General features: G+C 40.2%; 1 long non-coding RNA gene across 6 annotated transcripts in view; it reads left to right on the top strand.

Annotated features, from left to right (window-relative positions):
- LOC131380795 (uncharacterized) overlaps positions 1-16,912 on the top strand; it is a 55,804-nt gene extending 38,892 nt beyond the window's left edge. For 2 of the 6 annotated variants that reach the window (XR_009209000.1, XR_009209001.1), the window contains 3 exons: positions 6,432-6,469; positions 6,677-6,856; positions 8,481-11,944. This is a non-coding gene — a long non-coding RNA (uncharacterized LOC131380795). Of the gene's footprint in view, positions 1-6,431; positions 6,470-6,676; positions 6,857-8,480; positions 11,945-16,481 lie in introns of those variants that run through there. The other 4 variants (XR_009209008.1, XR_009209006.1, XR_009209002.1 and 1 more) reach the window with 2 other exon arrangements.
- Positions 16,913-19,697: the final 2,785 nt, after the last annotated feature.

Below are 19,697 nucleotides of genomic sequence, written 5' to 3' on the forward strand. Positions count from 1 at the left end.
ATCTAAAAAAAAAAAAAAAAAAAAAAAAAAAGAATTTATCACATAGATCTTGTTAAGGACATTGAACAAACACAATTATCATCAAATTGCAAATTTATAAAAAATACCAAAACATTCCTCACATGGTCATTTCCACATAGGCTTTTGGCAAAAGTTTAAGAACATAATGTTAAATAGATCTCTATGAAAGCTGAAGAAATGCAGATTGACTTTGTCATTTTGGGGTAATGTGAACAGTAATAGACTTAGTAATTTCTGTGCCTCTTGGAGTATCCTATGTAGTAAACAAAAAATACATATATATATTAAATACAACACATTTTTAAGACTCACAAACCTTCTGAGATCTCTTATTTTCATTTATTCAGGCAGTACTTACTGATGTTATGACATATATGCCTGTTCTGTACATGCCCTAGAATTTTCATGAACATATCTCGTCTTTAGATGGTCCTTAAGTATTTATATATAACGTGCATATCCACCTGGCCTAAGGAAGGGTTATACTTACTATTAAATTACTCTCTGAGATGTATACATATTAAATTCTATATTCAACTAAAATTTTCATAAAATCTATAGATAATTTTTACCTATAGCAAGGTGAAGATATGCACTTTAAAAGTAAAAAGCTTCAACAAAACTACCTGAGTCATGAATGCCACCACCATCCATCCAGTCATCCAATTCAGTCATGCTTAATTCTTCCATCTCCTTTAGACTTCCCTACTCCCAGCAAATCAGTGATTAGATTATCTTTCTTTTATTTCCTCACTTCCTGTATCATTCAGGATCCAGAGAGTAGAATTATGAGGAGAGATACATACATACATAAATATAATATGTATTATATATATACATATAAATATTCCCTCTCCCTTCCCATCTTCTATTCCTGTCCCCCCCACACTCCTCTCTCCCTCTTCTATTTATTAAGAAAGGGATTTATTAAAGGGATCTGGCCTTCTTTTATTGTGGGAGCTGGTTGAACATTCTCTATAGGCTGTTTGCTGTCTTTGTCTCAGATGCTAAAGAGTGAAGTCCACTGCCTGCTACCTCCACTGCCGCTCCCAGCTCCAAATCATCATCACCTCTTGATTATACCATTTTTTTGCTTGGTCTTCTTGTTCTTGTCTTTGCTTCAGTACTATCTATTCTCCACAGAGCATCCAGTGATCCTTTTATAAGTCAGATCACTTCATTTTTCTACTTGAACCCTCTAATGCTTCCTCTTTCACTCACATTGAAAATCAAAGTGTGTTCATCTAAATGATCCAGGAGGCTCTACACAATACTCTTAATCATTATGATAAGCTGCTGTATTAGTCTGTTTTCATGCTGCTGAGAAAGACATACCCAAGACTGGGCAATTTACAAAATAAAGAGGTTTATTGAACTTACAGTTCCACATGGCTTTGGATGCCTCAGAATCATGGCGGAAGGTGAGGAGGAGCAAGTCATATCTTATGTGGATGGTGGCAGGCAAAGAGAGAGCTTAAGCAGTCAAACTCCCATTTTCAAAGCCATTAGATCTCATGAGACTTATTCACTATCACAAGAACAGCATGGGAAAGACTTGCCCCCATTGATTCAATTACCTCCCAAAAGGTTCCTCACACAACACATTGGAATTGTGGGAGTTGCAATTCAAGATGAGATTTGGGTGGGGACACATCATATCATATCATTCTGCCCCTGGCCCCTCCCAAATCTCATGTCCTCACATTTCAAAACCAATCATGTCCTCCCAACAGTCCTCCAAAGTCTTAGCTCATTTCAGCATTACCTCAAAAGTCCACAGTCCAAAGTCTCATCTGAGACAAGACAAGTCCCTTCTGCCTATGAGCCTGTAAAAAAATCAAAAGCAAGTTAATTACTTCCTAGATATAATGGAGGTACAGGCATTGGGTAAATACAGCCATTCCAAATGGGAGAAATTGGCCAAAACAAAGGAGCTACTGGCCCCATGCAAGTCCATAATCCAGTGGGGCAGTCACATCTTAAAGCTCCAAAAGGATCCCTTTTGACTCCATGTCTCACATCCAGGTCATGCTAATGCAAGACATGGGTTTCCATGGCCTTGGGAAGCTCTGCCCCTGTGGCTTTGCAGGGTACAGTCTCTCTCATGGTTACTTTCATGGGCTGGTGTTGAGTATCTGCTGCTTTTCCAGGCCCATGGTGTAATCTGTCAATGGATCTACCATTCTAGGGTCTGGAGGACAGTGGCCTTCTTCTCACAGTTCCTCTAGGCAGTGCCACAGTAGGGACTCTGTGCAGGGGCTCCGACCCTGCATTTCCCTTCCACACTGCCCTAGCAGAGGTCCTCTATGAGGGCTCTGCCCCTGCAGCAAACTTCTGCATGGACATCCAGGCATTTCCATACATCTTCTGAAATCTAGTTGGAGGTTCCCAAACTCCAGTTCTTGGATTCTCTGCACTCGTAGGGTCAACACCACATGGAAGCTGCCAAGGCTTGGGGCTTGCACCCTCTGAAGCCATGACCTGAGCTCTACATTGCTCCCTTTCAGCCACGGCTGGAGCAGCTGGGACACAGGGCACAAAGTCCCTAGGCTGCGCACAGCATGGGGACCCTGGGCCCAGCCTATGAAACCACTTTTTCCTCCTAGATCTAGAGGCTGTGTTGGGAGGGGCTGCCATGAAGATGTCTGACATGCCCTGGAGACATTTTCCCCATTGTTTTGGGGAATAACATTCGGCTCCTTGTTATGTATGCAAATTTCTGCAGCTGGCTTGACTTTCTCCTCAGAAAATAGGATTTTCTTTTCTATCATATTGTCAGGCTGCAAATTTTCTCAACTTTTATGCTCTGCTTCCCTTATAAAACTAAACGCCTTTAATAGCACTCAAGTCACCTCTTGAATGCTTTGCTGCTTAGAAATTTCTTCTGCTAGATACCCTAAATCATCTCTCTCGAGTTCAAAGTTCCACAAATCTCTAGGGCAGGGGCAAAATGCTGCCAGTCTCTTTGCCAAAACATAACAGAAGTCACCTTTGCTCCAGTACCCAACAAGTTCCTCACCTCCATCTGAGACCACCTCAGCCTGGATTTCATTGTCCATATCATTATCAGCATTTTGGTCAAAGCCATTCAACAAGTCTCTAGGGAGTTTGAAACTTTCCCACATTTTCCTGTCTTCTTCTGAGCCCTCCAAACTGTTCCAACCTCTGCCTATTACCCAGTTCCAAAGTTGCTTCCACATTTTCAGGTATCTTTTCAGCAGCACCCCAGTCTACTAGTACCAACTTACCTTATTAGTCCGTTTTCATGCTGCTGATAAAGACATACCCAAGACTGGGCAATTTACAAAAGAAAGAGACTTATTGGACTTAGAGTTCCAGATGGCTGGGGATGCCTCACAATCATGGTGGAAGGCAAGGAGGAGCAAGTCACATCTTACGTGGATGGCAGCAGGCAAAGAGAGAACTTGTGCAGGCAAAGTCCCATTTTTAAAGCCATTAGATCTTGTGAGACTTATTCACTATCATGAGAACAGCATGGGAAAGACCTGCCCCCATGATTCAATTACTTCCCACTGGGTTCCTCCTGCAACACATTGGAATTGTGGGAGTTACAATACAAGGTGAGATTTGGGTGGGGGCACAGTCAAACCGTATCAGCTGCCATATGTATTATGACAACTGTGGTAAATTTTATGGAGAAAATTAAAACATGGTAGTGAAAATGAGAATTTTGTGGGATAGCTTAGGTTACCATTTCAGTAGAATGATTCTTCCTGCAGAGATTCTAATAGAGAGCTTGAGAGTTCCATGAAGTCTCTTCTTTAATTTTTCTCTTTGTTTTAGCACTTAAAACATTATTATTTTATTTTGAAAACATAAATAACTTTGGGGCAGATTTTTTTTTTTACTATTTATTCAGATATCTATTGAGAAAGATTTTTTGTGAAGTGTAGTACTCATTTGTGTGTTTTCTAAATTATTATTCAAAATTATTTCTGTAACTAGCAAGCTGTATTTGGAGTGAATGCATGTTTGGCTAGTATCCATTTATGCTTGTCAGACAGAAGGAACTGCACAGCATTCATTGTAAGATGCAACAGGAATAAACGCAGTTTGTAAAGTTATAGGGATGAATTATAGTCACATTTTCCCTAACTGCTCATCTCAAAATTATTCACACACGTTATTCCTTAAACACACATCCTAATTCCAAAATAATTGGTCACAATAATTGGTCACAAAATGATCTTTTCTTTTTTTTGCATGCTTGTTCATAATGAGATCTTCAAAGGGAAATAACCACGTGCATCTTTATTGTGATTATTTTCATATTATAGTTGTTCAATAAATATTTGTTGTCTAAATAAAAAAAGAAAACTACATGAGTCTAGTTTGGGAAGAACATTTTATATTGCTAATAATACAAACAATTAAAATAATAATAGGCAATGGATTTAAAATATCCAGAAAAAGGCCGGGCACAGCGGCTCACGCCTGTATTCCCAGCACTTCGAGAGGCCGAGGAAGGCTGATCACAAGGTCAGGAGATCAAGACCATCCTGGCCAACATGGTGTAACACCATCTCTACTAAAAATACAAAAATTAGCTGGGTGTGGTGGTGAGTGCCTGTAATCCCAGCTACTCGGGAGGCTGAGGCAGGAGAATTACTTAAACCAGGGGGTCGGAGGTTGCAGTGAGCTGAGATCGCGCCACTGCACTCCAGCCTGGTGACAGAGCAAGACTCCATCCCCCCAAAAAAATTCAGAAAAAGTTTCAGACTCTCATAAAATGTATCTGGCTATTTAAACCAGCCATTTGTATTTCTGATAAAAGCAGGTGCTTCTGGTCAAGTTTATATGTATTTATTTTGAACATTGGCTTTGGGAACCCAGACAGCTAACTCTATAGTCCATAGTTTTATACATGCCAGGTAGTCCATATGGATCTAACTCCATAGTCCATAGTTTTGTACATGCCAGGTAGTTTTGATCATAATGGGTAATAAAAGATGAAAAATAAAATGTTGAAATGCAAGACCTATATTTAACTCAAAGCATAAACCTAACAATTTTCTCAACTCCTGTCCCTTGTTTTTGTGGTAAATTTTGTGTGATGTTACTTTGAAATAGATGAGGAGCCTCTCCAAAGACAATCAGCAAAAAGGATGACATTAACTTTATTGAGGCTCTCCTATGAGAGACAGTATGAGGCATTATGCTGGACATTTTTAATAGTTTGTTTTTTGTTTTGTTTTGTTTTGTTTTGAGACAGAATCTCACTCTGTCTCCAAGGCTAGAGTGCAGTGGCGTGACCTCGGCTCAATGCAACCTCTGCCTCCCAGGTTCAAGTGATTCTCCTGCCTCAGCCTCCCAAGTAGCTGGGATTACAGGCGCCCATCACCACGCCCTGTTAATTTTTGTATTTTTAGTAGAGACGGGGTTTCACTATGTTGGCCAGGCTGGTCTTGAACTCCTGACCTCAGGTGATCTGCCCACCTCGGCCTCCCAACATTTTAAATAGATTTTACATGTTGAATATCCCTTATGCAAAATGCTTAGGACCAGAAGTGTTTCAGATTTTGATTTTTTTCAGATTTTTGAATATTTGCATATACGTAATTGGGATATTTTGGGGATGGACCCAAGTCTAAACACAAAATTAATTTATGTTTCATAAACACCATATTTGTGTGTGTATATATATATGTATATAGCCTGAAGGCAATTTTACACAATATTTTAAATAGTTTTGTGCATGAACAAAGTTTGTATACATTAAACCATGCAAAAGCAAATGTGTCACCATCTCAGCCACTCATGTGGAAATATGTGGTTGTTTGGCATCACCATTGTTCCTGACTCTGAATTTATATGCTACCAAAAAGCCATCATTTTCTTATACTTATCCAAATATAAATACTTAACAGTAAAAAAAAATGACTTACCATTAATACAGTGAAAAATAATGTGTTCAGGATAACAAAGCAGCACAGTTGCATCACCAGAATACCTGTACTGGCTGCTAAACAACAGCAACTACAAACAACAACAGGCTTGCCGTCTCCACCTATGATGCTGTGTTTTGATTAAAAGGTCACTGTATGCCGGGCACAGTGGCTTGTGCCTGTAATCCCAGCACTTTGGGAGGCCGAGGTGAGCAGATCACGAGGTCAGGAAATCAAGACCATCCTGGCCAACATGGTGAAACCGTCTCTATTAAAAATACAAAAATTAGCAGGATGTGGTGGTGCGCAACTGTATTCCCAGCTACTCAGGAGGCCGAGGCAGGGGAATCACTTGAACTCAGGAGGTGGAGGCTGCAGTGAACCAAGATCGTACCATTGCACTCTAGTCTGGGTGACAGAGCGAGACTGTCTCAAGAAAACAAAAAACAAAACAAAACAAAAAGTCACTGTACAGGTATTTTATTTTATTTTATTTATTTTTAGGTGAGAAGAAACATCAGAAGCACTTGAAGGACCAGGAGGTGGGTGCTCTAGGGATGGGGAGGCAATCTGCAAAATGGCTTTTTAGAAAATTTCCTCCAGAGTTATCTGTCTCATTAACAATGGTTTTTTGTCTTAGAATTTTCTCTTTCATTTTATAAACTGACATGATTTCTTGTTCAATTATGAATGTACACTGATGTAGTCCTTCAATAATCCATCACACATTTTAACCATGTCTTCTATAGGCACCTTTTCTTTGGTGTTAATGACATCATCTTCATCATCACTATTATCGTGATCATCTTGATCCAGAACCATTTCAGCTATTTCACCATTGGTCAATGAATGAAAAACTGGAGGCTCATTATCAATGTTAAAAGCTTCTTTGATATCTACTTCTTCCAGCTTACTGATGCATTCTGAAGGTATATTATTTTGCATATATAAGGAGGTCAGACATTCATGTTTTCCTCACTTGACATATGAAATCCTTCAAAGTCACCACTTTGTTCATCATCATCATCACCGCACATAGTCACAGGTTAGAGGTTGCAGGCATGCAAAACTGTATCTTTAGTCACTGTCTTCCAAGCATTGGCAACAGCATGTATGGCATCTTTCATGCTAAACTCCTTTTGCAAACCTTCCACACCCACACCTCTTGTCACTGCTGCTAGCATGCTGTTCAGGAAAGTGTTTTTATATTTACTCTTCATTGATCTAAGGATACCCTGGCCACATGGTTGAATTAATAAAGTCACATTTTTGGGAAAGTAGACAGCATAAACATTTTTGATGAGAATTTCAGCAGGAGGGTGAATAGAACAGTCATCATGTGTAACAAAATCTTGCAGTCATCATCCAGTTTAGCTTCCCTGCAGTGAGCATGAACTTCTGGTACAAAACATCTGGAACACCAATCAGAAAATATATCCCTGGTGATCTGTGCACTTTCGTTAGCATAATAATGGTCTGGTAAGAAATCCACTCCTTTAAAATAGTGAAGACATAAGCTTTTGCCTGTCACAGCAAGTTTACAATGTGTGTGCGTGCTGCATTAGCATATCCCAGCACAGTTATTCTGTCCTTGGCATCCTTAATTCCTATAGGGGCTTTCTCATCAGCTGTAGTCAGTGTCTTCCTGGGGCAGTCACACAAAACAGTGATGTTTTATAAGCATTATAGACTTGTTCTGGTGTTAGATTTTCATCAGCGATAACTTGGGCACACTCTTCAATCATTGCTGCTTCATGATCAGCAGATGCTTTATCACCTCAAATTGTAAAAAAATTAATGTTGTGTCTTTTCTTTTTTTATTTATTTATTTATTTTTTTGAGACGGAGTCTCGCTGTCGCCCAGGCTGGAGTGCACTGGCGCGATCTTGGCTCACTGCAAGGTCTGCCTCCTGGGTTCACACCATTCTCCTGCTTCAGCCTCCCGGGTAGCTGGGACTACAGGCGCCCACCACCGCGCCCAGCTAATTTTTTGTATTTTTAGTAGAGACGGGGTTTCACCGTGGTCTCGATCTCCTGACCTCGTGATCCACCCGCCTCGGCCTCCCAAAGTGCTGGGATTACAGGCGTGAGCCACCACGCCCGGCCCGTCTTTTCTTAAATGTATGCAGCCAGATATATTGAATATTCACAGTTCCTTTCAATTTCCAGTTCATCATGTTAAGTCTTTACTCATTTCATTATCAGCATGACATTAAGTGGCAAGGGTTCACTGCATCGCTGACTGATCCAATTTTTCAATACATGATCAAGATCATTATTTTTAGTTTTATGCAGTGTTTTTCTGTTTTTACCAATTTTTATTCATTATTTTTAGCATACAACTCCAACTGTTTATCTTTCTATTGTTTCAGGTCATATATGGTGGTCATTCTGACACCATACTCTTCTATTAAGATGTTTCACATTTGCACCACTGTCCAGTTTCTCCAACAGCTTGACGTTCTGTGCTAACCTATAAACATAAATGCTTCCTCTTTTTTTGGTATCTGCAGGCCTTTTGAACATTTTTTCAACAATGTCTTTACACTACAGGGTAGAAAATAAACAAGAAAACACAAGGAGACTCCTACGCACATCTCTATACACATAAACTAGAAAACCTAGAAGAAATGGATAAATTCTTGGAAACGCACAACCTCCCAAGATTGAATCAGGAAGAAATTGAAACCCCAAACAGACCAATATTGAATTCCAGTATTGAAACAGTAATAAAAAAAATCTACCAATCAAAAAAGCCCAAGACCAGATGGATTCACAGCTGAATTCTCCAGACGTACAAAGAAGGGCTGGTATCAGTTCTACTGAAACTATTCCAAAAAATTGAGGAGGAGGGACTCCCTCCTAATACATTCTGTGAAGCCAGCACCACCCTGATATCAAAACCTGGTAAAGACGCAAGGAAAAAAGACGACAGGCCAGTATTCCTAATGAATACAGATGCAAAAACCCTCAACAAAATACGAGCAAACCAAATCCAATAGCACATCAAAAAGTTAATTCACCATGATCAAGTAGGCTTCATTCCTGTGATGCAATGTTAGCTCAATATATGCAGATCAATAAATGTGATTCATCACATAAACAGAATTGAAAACAAAAACCGTATAATCATCTCATTATACATGGAAAAAACTTTTGATAAAATCTAACATCGTTTCACGATAAAAAACCCTCAACGGGCTAGAGACATCAAAGGAACATACATTAAAGTAATGAGCCATCTCTGAGAAACCCACAGCCAACGTCATGCTGAACAGGCAATAACTGGAAGCATTCCCCTTGAGAACAAGACAAGGATACCCACTCTCACCAAGAATCCCCACTCTCACTACTCCTATTCAACATAGTACTGGAAATACTAGCCAGAGCAGTCAGGCAAGAGAAAGAAAGAAAGACATTCAGATAGGAAAAGAAAAAGTCTAACTGTCTTTGCAGATGATATGATTCTATACCTAGAAAACTCTAAAGACTCTGCTAAAAGACTCCGCTAAAAGACTTCTGGAACTGGAAAATGGCTTTAGTAAAGTTTCAGGATACAAGATTAAATGAACAAAAATCAATAGCATTTCTACACAACAATTATGTTAAAAATTAGAGCCAACTCAAGAATACAATCCCATTTACAATATCCACAAAAGAATAAAATACCTGGGAATACGTCCAAGGAGATGAAAGATCTCTACAAGGAGAACTACAAAACACTGTTGTAAGAAATCACAGGGCCAGGAGCGATGGCTCACGCCTGTAATCCCAGCACTTTGGGAGGCCAAGCAAGGCGCGTGGATCAGCTGAGGTCAGGAGTTTGAAACCATCCTGACCAACACGGTGAAACCCCGTCTCTACTAAAAAAAAATACAAAAAATTAGCCAGACGTGGTGGCATGTGCCTGTAGTCTGAGCTACTCGGGAGGCTGAGGCAGGAGAATAGCTTGAATCCTGGAGGTGGAGGTTGCAGTGAGCCAAGATTGCACCACTGCACTCCAGGCTGGGCGACAGAGTGAGACTCCGTCAAAAAGAAAAACAAGGTTGGGTGCGGTGGCTCACGCCTGTAATCCCAGCACTTTGGGAGACCGAGACAGGCGGATCAAGAGGTCAGGACATTGAGACCATCCTGGCTAACACGGTGAAAACCCGTCTGTACTAAAAATAAAAAAAAATTAGCCGTGCGTGGTGGCAGGCACCTGTAGTCCCAGCTACTTGGGAGGCTGAGGCAGGAGAATGGCGTGAAACCGGGAGGCGGAGCTTGCAGTGAGCCAAGATGGCGCCACTGCACTAACAGACTGGGCAACAGAGCGAGACTCCGTCTCAAAAAAAAAAAAAAAGTAACAAAGTGTTCAGCAGATTATATTCATGAAGCCAACAATATCTATTATTACTATTAGATACTATAGTCCAAATTATCTTTGATTCTATAAATATTTGCATGGCTTCATCTGAAAAGTTTTCTGTTTTATCACAGTTCATGCTAACAGTTCTGAAATGCAGAGTAGAGCAGTAAGCTCAGTTTTTAAAATTTGTTCTGGCCGGGCGCGGTGGCTCACGCTTGTAATCCCAGCACTTTGGGAGGCCGAGGCGGGCGGATCACGAGGTCAGGAGATCGAGACCACGGTGAAACCCTGTCTCTACTAAAAATACAAAAAATTAGCCGGGCGTGGTGGCAAGCGCCTGTAGTCCCAGCTACTCGGAGAGGCTGAGGCAGGAGAATGGCGTGAACCCGGGAGGCGGAGCTTGCAGTGAGCCGAGATTGCGCCACTGCACTCCAGCCTGGGCGACAGAGCGAGACTTCATCTCAAAAAATAAATAAAAATAAAATAAAAATAAAAAAAATTTGTTCTTATAGGTCTGATTATATGTCCTTTGAAGATTCTGGTTGCTTTTCCTCCAATTAATCTGTACCGTATCTACAAGCATTTATTTTTCTTATATTTCTGTAAAATGTGTACATTTTTAAACGTGAAAAGTCAAAGCAGAAACATTGCTATAACTAAGCCCTAACCAATACTGAGAACCAAGGAAGGATAACCTCATAATTAGTAAATTTTATATTATTTCTACATAACACTATTAGACTCATTTTAAAATGTGCTATTTTCCTGACTCTTCTCCTTTTCTTTTCTTTTCTTTTTTTTTTTTTTTTTTTTTTTTGAGATGGAGTTTCACTGTCTCCCAGGCTGGAGTGCAGCGGCATGATCTCGGCTCACTCTGAGATTCTGGTTCCAGGGGTTCTCCTGCCTCAGCCTCCCGAGTAGCTGGGACTATGGACGTGAGCCACCACACCCATCTAATTTTTGTATTTTTAGTAGAGAAAGGGTTTCACTGGCAGGGCACGGTGGCTCACGCCTGTAATCCCGGCACTTTGGGAGGCCAAGGCAGGCAGATCACCTGAGGTCAGGAGTTCGAGACTAGCCTGGCCAACATGGTGAAACCCCGTCTTTACTAAAAATACAAAAAAATTAGTTGGGCATGGTGGCGGGTGCCTGTAATCCCAGCTACTTGGGAGGCATAGGCAGGAGAATGGCTTGAACTCAGGAGGCAGAAGTTGCAGTAAGCTGAGACCACGCCATTGCATTCCAGCCTAGGCAACAAGAATGAAACTCTGTCTCAAAAAAATAAAAAAATTAGCCAGGTGTGGTGGCACCTGCATGTAGTTCCAGCTACTTGGGAGGCTGAGGTGGAAGGATTGCTCGAGCCTGGGAGGTTGAGGCTGCAGTGAGCTGTGATCATGCCACTGCACTCCAGCCTGTGCGACAGAGCAAGAGACCCTGTCTCAAAAAGACAAAAAAGGATAAAAGGAGGTCTTGAATGTTTCACTTTTACCCTCTTTATTAGGAATGTGAAATTTTTTATATGTAATAATTAAAATATGCTATTCTTTCAAACAAAATACAAATGGTACTGTTACTTGTTGCATCATTTCTATGTTCTCAACTTTGTGTGCATGCATTCATTTTAAGCTATGATTTTGGATTCTGTTTTTATTTTAAAAAAACTAATAAATTTTCTTTATGAAACTATCAAAAAGCAAGTGCTGATTTGTTTAATACATTCTCCAGTTGAGAAATGGTCACAGGATCCAAGAGGCCATGTGTCATGAAATCAGAGAAATCATTGCTATGTTGTGGAGGCTGAACTGCTTTTGTAAGTACCTGGGAGGTCTGGCCGGATTTCCGGGTTTAATTATAACAATCTTTTATGTCATGGGATGCCTTGCCCAGGTTGTGCAATGTAACCATGAGAACCAAGCAAACCTGTTGCTCAACTAATTCAATTCTGTTTCTTCTATATCCAAATCAGGTTATTTCCGTACAAACACGGTTTAATAGAATATTTACCACCTGACAAGGATTGTAAAAATTTCTGTGGACTTAGTGATAAAAAAAAAAAAAGCAACTGGATTGAAAATATGTTGTGAGCCAGGTAGGGCTCGGAGGACTTTATGGTCTTGATAAAATTCAGGTTCAGCCAAGAACAGGTGACATCAGATGCAACTGTTCTTTACGTGTGGCTCTCTCTATCTCCTTTCTACCCACCTGAGCTACCCACAAACTTCTTCCTCATCCTAAGACTATGCTGCAGGTGTGGTAGGTGCGGCACATACCACTGATACAATGCCGGAAGAGACGCTTTTACTTCCTATTAAGGCCAAAGGCTAGGTTGGTCATTTGATTAGGAGTGAATGGGGTTGTTCTTGATCTAGGGCAGAAGGTGGGAGAGAAAGAGGAGTATATGAATGGTCCTGACAAGAGAGCATACTAAATGTTAGTTTGAACTGTATCAAATTTCTATAGTTTTAACGCAATGACTGATAGTCATCTATTTCCTCTGAAGTAGATTATTTATTTATTTATTTTTATTTATTTTTTTGAGATAGAGTTTTGCTCTTTGTTGCCCATGCTGGAGTGCAGCGGTGCAATCTCGGCTCACTGCAACCTCTGCCTCCCCGGTTCAAGCGATTCTCCTGTCTCAGCCTCCCAAGCGCTGGGATTACAGGTGCCTGCTACCATGCTTGGCTAATTTTTTTTTTTTTTTTTTTTGAGACGGAGTCTTGCTCTGTTGCCCAGGCTGGAGTGCAGTGGCACGATCTTGGCTCACTGCAAGCTCCGCCTCCTGGGTTCACGCCATTCTCCTGCCTCAGCCTCCTGAGTAGCTGGGACTACAGGTGCCCACCACCACACCTGGCTAATTTTTTGTATTTTTAGTAGAGACGGGTTTCACCGTGGTCTCGATCTCCTGACCTCGTGATCCGCCCGCCTCGGCCTCCCAAAGCACTGAGATTACAAACGTGAGCCACCACGCCCGGCCAATTGGCTAATTTTTATATTTTTAGTAGAGGCAGGGTTTCACCATGTTGACCAGGCTGGTCTTGAACTCCTGACCTCAGGTGATCCACCCACCTTGGCCTCCCAAAGTGCTGGGATTACAGGCATGAGCCACCACGGCTCGGCCAGATGATTTATTTTTATGCTTTGTGTTCTGCCTTCTAAATCTATTTTGAGAAAAATGTGAATCAACTAAGTTTGAACTCAATTTCAATTTGTACTTAATTCAACAACTTTCCTTTTTTTTTTTTTTTTTTTTGAGATGGAATCTTGCTCTTGCCACCCAGGGTGGAGTGCAATGGCACGATCTTGGCTCACTGCAACCTGTGACTCCCGGGTTCAAGTGATTCTCCTGTCTCAGCCTCCCAAGTAGCTGGGATTACAGGTGCCCGCCACCATGCCTGGCTAATTTTTGTATTTTTAGTAGAGACGGGGTTTTGCTATGTTGTCGAGGCTGGTCTCAAACTCCTGATCTCGTGATCCGTCCGCCTCGGCCTCCCAAAGTGCTGGATTACAGGTGTGAGCCACCGTGCCTGGCCTTAATTCACAAACTTTTCAAACATTAATCCCTTAAAGAAAAATAAAATAAGTCTAATCTCAAAAAAATGGATTTGGAAAATGTATTTTTAAAAAGAGAGGGAAAGGGCCAGGCGCGGTGGCTTGTGCTTGTCATCCCAGCACTTTGGGAGGCCGAGGCAGGCAGATCATGAGGTCAGGACTTCTAGATTAGCCTGGCCAAGATGGTGAAACCCCAACTCTACTAAAAATACAAAAATTATCTGGGCATGGTGGCAGGCGCCTGTAATCCCAGCTACTTGGGAGGCTGAGGCAAGGGAATTGCTTGAACCCGGGAGGCAGAGGTTGCAGTGAGCCAAGATCCCACCACTGCACTACAGCCTGGGAGACAGAGCTAGACTCCGTTTCGGGAAAGAAAAAAAAAAAAAAGACAGGGAATGAAATTGCCAACATATCTTTGGGCAATTCTGTGCTGTAATTTTCCACTGTGAAGATCTGAAACTTCCAGGGATTCTGTTGCAAAAACTGCTCTTGCATAAGATTTTTCTTCTTTGCTTTGTACTATAATGTTTAGAGCCCACAACTGCTTTGTTATATTACGAGGATATTTCAGGATCTAACCCATACAAAGATATGCAGATTATTAATCATATCTATGTAATAAATGATTACTGAAGCCCCACTGTGTGCCAGTCACTGTCTATAGGCCAAAGATACAAAAATGAAACTCCCAGTCTTATTGGGGGAATATATACAAATCTGAATAATATGAAACAATCACTGTTAAAAGAGACATTTACAAAGTACAACTGGGCCAGAAAATGGAACAACTTATTGCGCCAGAGAGTCAAATAATGTGATAATATTTGATCAAGATCTTAAAGGATGATTAGAGATTCATCCAGTGGGTCCACCCAGCGGGAGTAGGCATTCCAATCACAGGGAACATTGTTTGCAAAAGGAAGGAGGCCTGAAATGCAAGATAAACCCAGAAAGTGGCCTGGAATCATTGGAATTTAGGATACGAAGATTAAGCATAACTCCCTCTTGCCAGTTGGCTGGTTCTCTCAGCTGCCTCTCATGTTCTCCTCTTAGGATCCACTCCTGCTTCAGCTCCTGATGCAATAGAGCTCCTCTTTCTCTAGCCTAGCATTTCTGGTCATCCAGTAGGTAATTTTTGAGCTAGTTTACAAGCATCAGACTCCTTTCATGAAATGGACACACCTTGTGCCTCTGTGTATATTACTCTCTAACAAAACCAGTCTGATTACTCCGACCGCTCATTAGGGTTTATTCCTAAAGACTTCTCAGCTATTTTCAAGTCCAATCTATCCTTGAAGAGGGAAGATTTGTCACCATTCAGGGTACTTAATATATTGCTAGTCCTGAAAGTAATCCTGAGAGGTATCCAAAAATGTTTTGAGAAATTATAGCCTTTTAGGATGATTCTTTGAAGAGAATCTTCCTTTGGATGTGCAAGCTCTAGGGTATTTTAAAATAGTCACATTCTGTTAATGTTTTAGGTATGATAATGATGTTGTGGTTATGTTTTTTAGAAAGTTGCTTTTTGGAGATATATACTAAAATAATAAGGATAAAAATGATAATGTGAGATTTGCTTTAACATAATCCAGTGAGGGGAGGAGAGGGCAATGCGGGAAGTACAGATGAAATAATACTAGACATATATAGATAGACTTTCCAGCATATAGCTAGAAATGCTGGATAAAATATAACAAACAAAAATGTATACACAGCTAAATTTGGAAAAGAAAGAAAGAAAGAAAAAATCCCTAGTGTCAGAAGTAAATTAAGGATCGAAAACCAGAGCAGTTTCATTCTACTAGCATATTTTTGCATATGTTTGAAATGTTTAAGAACAAAATGTTTAAAAAAAATCACCTAGGCTTTGGGAGGCCGAGGTGGGCGAATCACGAGGTCAGGAGATCAAGACCATCCTGGCTAACACAGTGAAACCCTGTCTCTACTAAAAATACAAAAAATTAGCCGGGCATGGTAGCAGGCGCCTGTAGTCCCAGCTACTCCGGAGGCTGAGGCAGGAGAATGCCGTGAACCCGGGAGGCAGAGCTTGCAGTGAACGGAGATCACATCACTGCACTCCATCCTGGGCAACAGAGCGACACTCCGTCTTAAAAAAAAAAAAATCACCTAGGCTGGGTGCAGTGGCTCACACATGTAATCCCAACACTTTGGGAGGTCTAGGTGGAAGAATTGCTTGAGCCCAGAAGTTCGAGATCAGCTTGGGCAACATAGTGGGATGCCCAAATTAGCTGGGCATGGTGGCACATGCCTGTAGTCCCTGCTATTCAGGAGACTGAGGCCAGAGGATTGCTTGAGCTCAGGAGATTGAGGCTGCAGTGAACCAGGATCCTGCCACTGCACTCTAGCCTGGACAACAAAGCAAGACCTCATCTCTAAAAAACAAAACAAAATACAATAATCAGTTTATTATCCACTCCATAGGTTAGGAGAATTTGAATGTTTATAAAGACCTTATACCTTTCCTGTAAAAAATTTTTAACATATATTTATATGTAGATAAATAATATTTTAGTAATTCTAAAGGTAAGTAGACAAACATACTACAAATCTAATAAGTTAATGCTTACCAGAAATTCTTTTACCCCTAAGACTTTGTCACTTCGTATTTCAGCCTGTTACTGTTTTTTATTTTATAGCACAACTATACTATGAACACTAGTGAATAAATACGATCAAACGTGGCTGGGCGCAGTGGCTCACACCTGTAATCCCAGCACTTTGGGAGGCCGAGGCAGGTGGATCACCTGAGGTCAGAAGTTCGAGACCAGCCTGTCCAAGCTGGTGAAACTCCGTCTTTACTAAAATACAAAAATTAGCTGGGCATGCTGTGCATGCCTGTAATCCCAGCTACTCCGGAGGCTGAGGCAGGAGAATTGCTTGAACCCAGGAGGCTGAGGTTGCAGTGAGCTGAGATCATGCCACTGCATTCCAGCCTGGGTGACAGAGCGAGACTCCACCCCCCTGCGCCCCCAAAAAACCAAATCAATAAATACTAACAAATGTAAATGTAGTGATGCTTTTCTCTCTGTTACAATGTGTCACTTTATATTGATTTATCTTCTTTATAGCACCCCAACTCTACCTGTTAAAAAAAATTTTTTAAAGAACTCCAGACATTCTTGGACAGTAAAGAGCTTGCTAAAATCAGGTTCGTCTTTAATTCAAATTGTTTAGCTTGTAAAGTAGCTTATATAGTGTGATGTCTTTAGCCCTTCTTTAGTATTTAAAATGTTTTGTTACAAGAATGGTAAGGCGACTCGGCAGGTCCTCTTTGTCCCTAGGAGAGCACACAGACTGAAGGGCATAGGGTGAGCTCACCTTTGGACCTCAGAGATCCCTTGGAGATGAATGACTACCACAGACAAAGTCGTGCTTCTGTTTAAATTGACACTGAATTCATACATATGCACTTTGTAGTGGTTCTCCTTGCCCCAAATCCAGCTTAATTAACACACCCTAGTTGTTAATTTTTTCGTTTTATAAATCACCTCTGCAAATTTCAGCTTATACATTTTCCAGTATGCTCCCCCTTTAGGTGAATGTTTCCTGAAGTAGAACCTAAGGACCAACTGCATCTGAATCAGCTGGAGTGCTTGTTAAAAATGTAGATTCCTTGAGATCCTGTCATTTGCAACAACATGGATGGAACTGGAGGTCATTATGTTAAGTGAAATAAGCCAGGCACAGAAAGACAAACTTCGCATGGTCTCATTCAATTGTGGGAGGTTAAAATTAAAATAATTGAACTCATGGAGATAGACAGAAGAATGATGGTTACCAGAGGCTGAGAAGGGTAGTGGAGGCTACAGAGGTTGGGGAAATGGAGATGGTTAATGGCTACAAAAATATACTTAGAATGAATAATATCTGGTACTTGATAGTACAACAGGGTGACCACAGTCAACAATAATTTAATGTACTTTTAAAAATAACTAAAAGAGTGTAATAGGAATGTTTGTAACACAAAGAAAGAATAAAGCTTGAAGTGATGGATGCCTCATTTACCCTATTGGTTATTACCAATAGGTAATAACCTTTATTCTCCTCCCACCCTCCCACCTTTTGTAGTCTCCGATGTCTATTATTCCACTCCATATGTCCATGTGTACCCAGGGTTTAGCTTGCACTTATAACTGAGAACATGAGTATTTAACTTTCTGTTTCTGAGTTATTTCACTTAGGATAATTGCTTCCAATTCCATCCATGTTTGCTGTCACATTAATAAATGCATAACAAATTCTTTTGCAATTAGATGGTTTCCTAGTTTGCTATTAATAAGCAATTTATAGATCTTTGTAGGAACGTCTGCAATTGAGTCATCACCTGATAGATAATTAAAAAATAATTTTTGATACTAGATTGCCCCAAGATTTTTGACATGACTCTGACAGAGTGCAAAGAATTGAGAGCACTGTTTCTATTCCTACCTACTTATTTATGCAAACAAATTTTCCCAGCATTTACATTAATAATAAAACAGAAAAAGGTGGGGGGGAATGAAACAGATTGAACCATGTCTCAATATAGTAAGTAATTTTTATCTAAGATACCTGGCCTAATTTTAGCAAAACCAGCCAGGCTCCATCCAGCTAGTTAAGAGATAGATTTAAATAAAAATGTACTTTTTCTGTTTAATAATTACTTATCAACAGTTGTAATATATTCATGTTGTTTTTGTCAATAGTATTATAATAATAATTGAGATGATATCTCAATCCAGGATAATTCTTAAACATAGCTTCATGGTCACAGGAAGTAATTTCAACATATATACTTTTATTGTGATAATTAATATAATTGATAAAAAGGCTTTTAGGAATAAAAATGTCATACTAGGATACAATTTTTTGGTGGAAGCGAATAGAAATATGAGTTCAAGGAGAAAAAAGAAAAATACAAAATTTCTGATTATTAAAGAACAGCTTGTTCATGTATTTTTAAAAAAGGGATGATGTGGTATTTAGATTATATTAGATATATTTTTTAAAGTGCTATAATATTTTTATTTTAAAATGACAATATTTACAGAACATTGGAAGTTACATCCTTTGCAACTATTTTAACATGGGATGAAGAATTTTAGATGTCAGTTTAAAAATATGCAAGAGGACACAAGCTTTACAAAATTCTTTTAGAAGTGCTTGAAAGTAAAAAGGTGGAAGACCATGTTTTAGGAAACCCAGTCCAGAGATTGGTGTGTAGAATGGACTAGAATGGGGAAGAATGGGGATAAACTGGGCAAGGTACCAGTTAGGAGACAATTGATTTTTTCCAGACTTAAGGAATTTCAACTGTATTAAGTTCATCAGCATGGAAATGAAGAGAAACAAACTAAAAGCAAACACTACTAGGAAAGACGAATTATTAGTGTCCATCCCTGCTTCATTTCATTTTAGGTTTTAAATACCATCAAAACTGAGTTTCCTGTTTTCTGCCTGTAGACTCTGCCCTGACCTAATCTTGAACTTCTTTCCTTCCTTGCTTCCTTCTTTCCCTCTTCACCCCCACAACACTCCCACTATTCATCAGACATTCTGTGAAGTACTGGGGCCCCTAAAATGGTAAACAATAGGTCCCTGGCTTCTGATAACTTTCATTCCAGTGGAGAAGCTTATAGCTGACTAGATGCCTAGAGAGATATCATATATGGCCTATACAACCCTACCCTCTTTCCTTTGTAGCGTGCTATAGGACAGAGAGTTGCAGCCTTCATTTCTCAGACTCTGTCAGATTCCATATGTGACCCAGCCTCTGATAAACAGATGTATGAATATGATATTTGGACAAGAGAAGTAGTACAAAGGTGACATTGTCAGAGTTGTTTGAACCAGAGTGACTTCATCTTGAAGAG

Source organism: Hylobates moloch, unplaced genomic scaffold (genome assembly GCF_009828535.3).
Source record: "Hylobates moloch isolate HMO894 unplaced genomic scaffold, HMol_V3 SCAFFOLD_1, whole genome shotgun sequence".
Lineage (NCBI taxonomy): Eukaryota > Metazoa > Chordata > Mammalia > Primates > Hylobatidae > Hylobates > Hylobates moloch.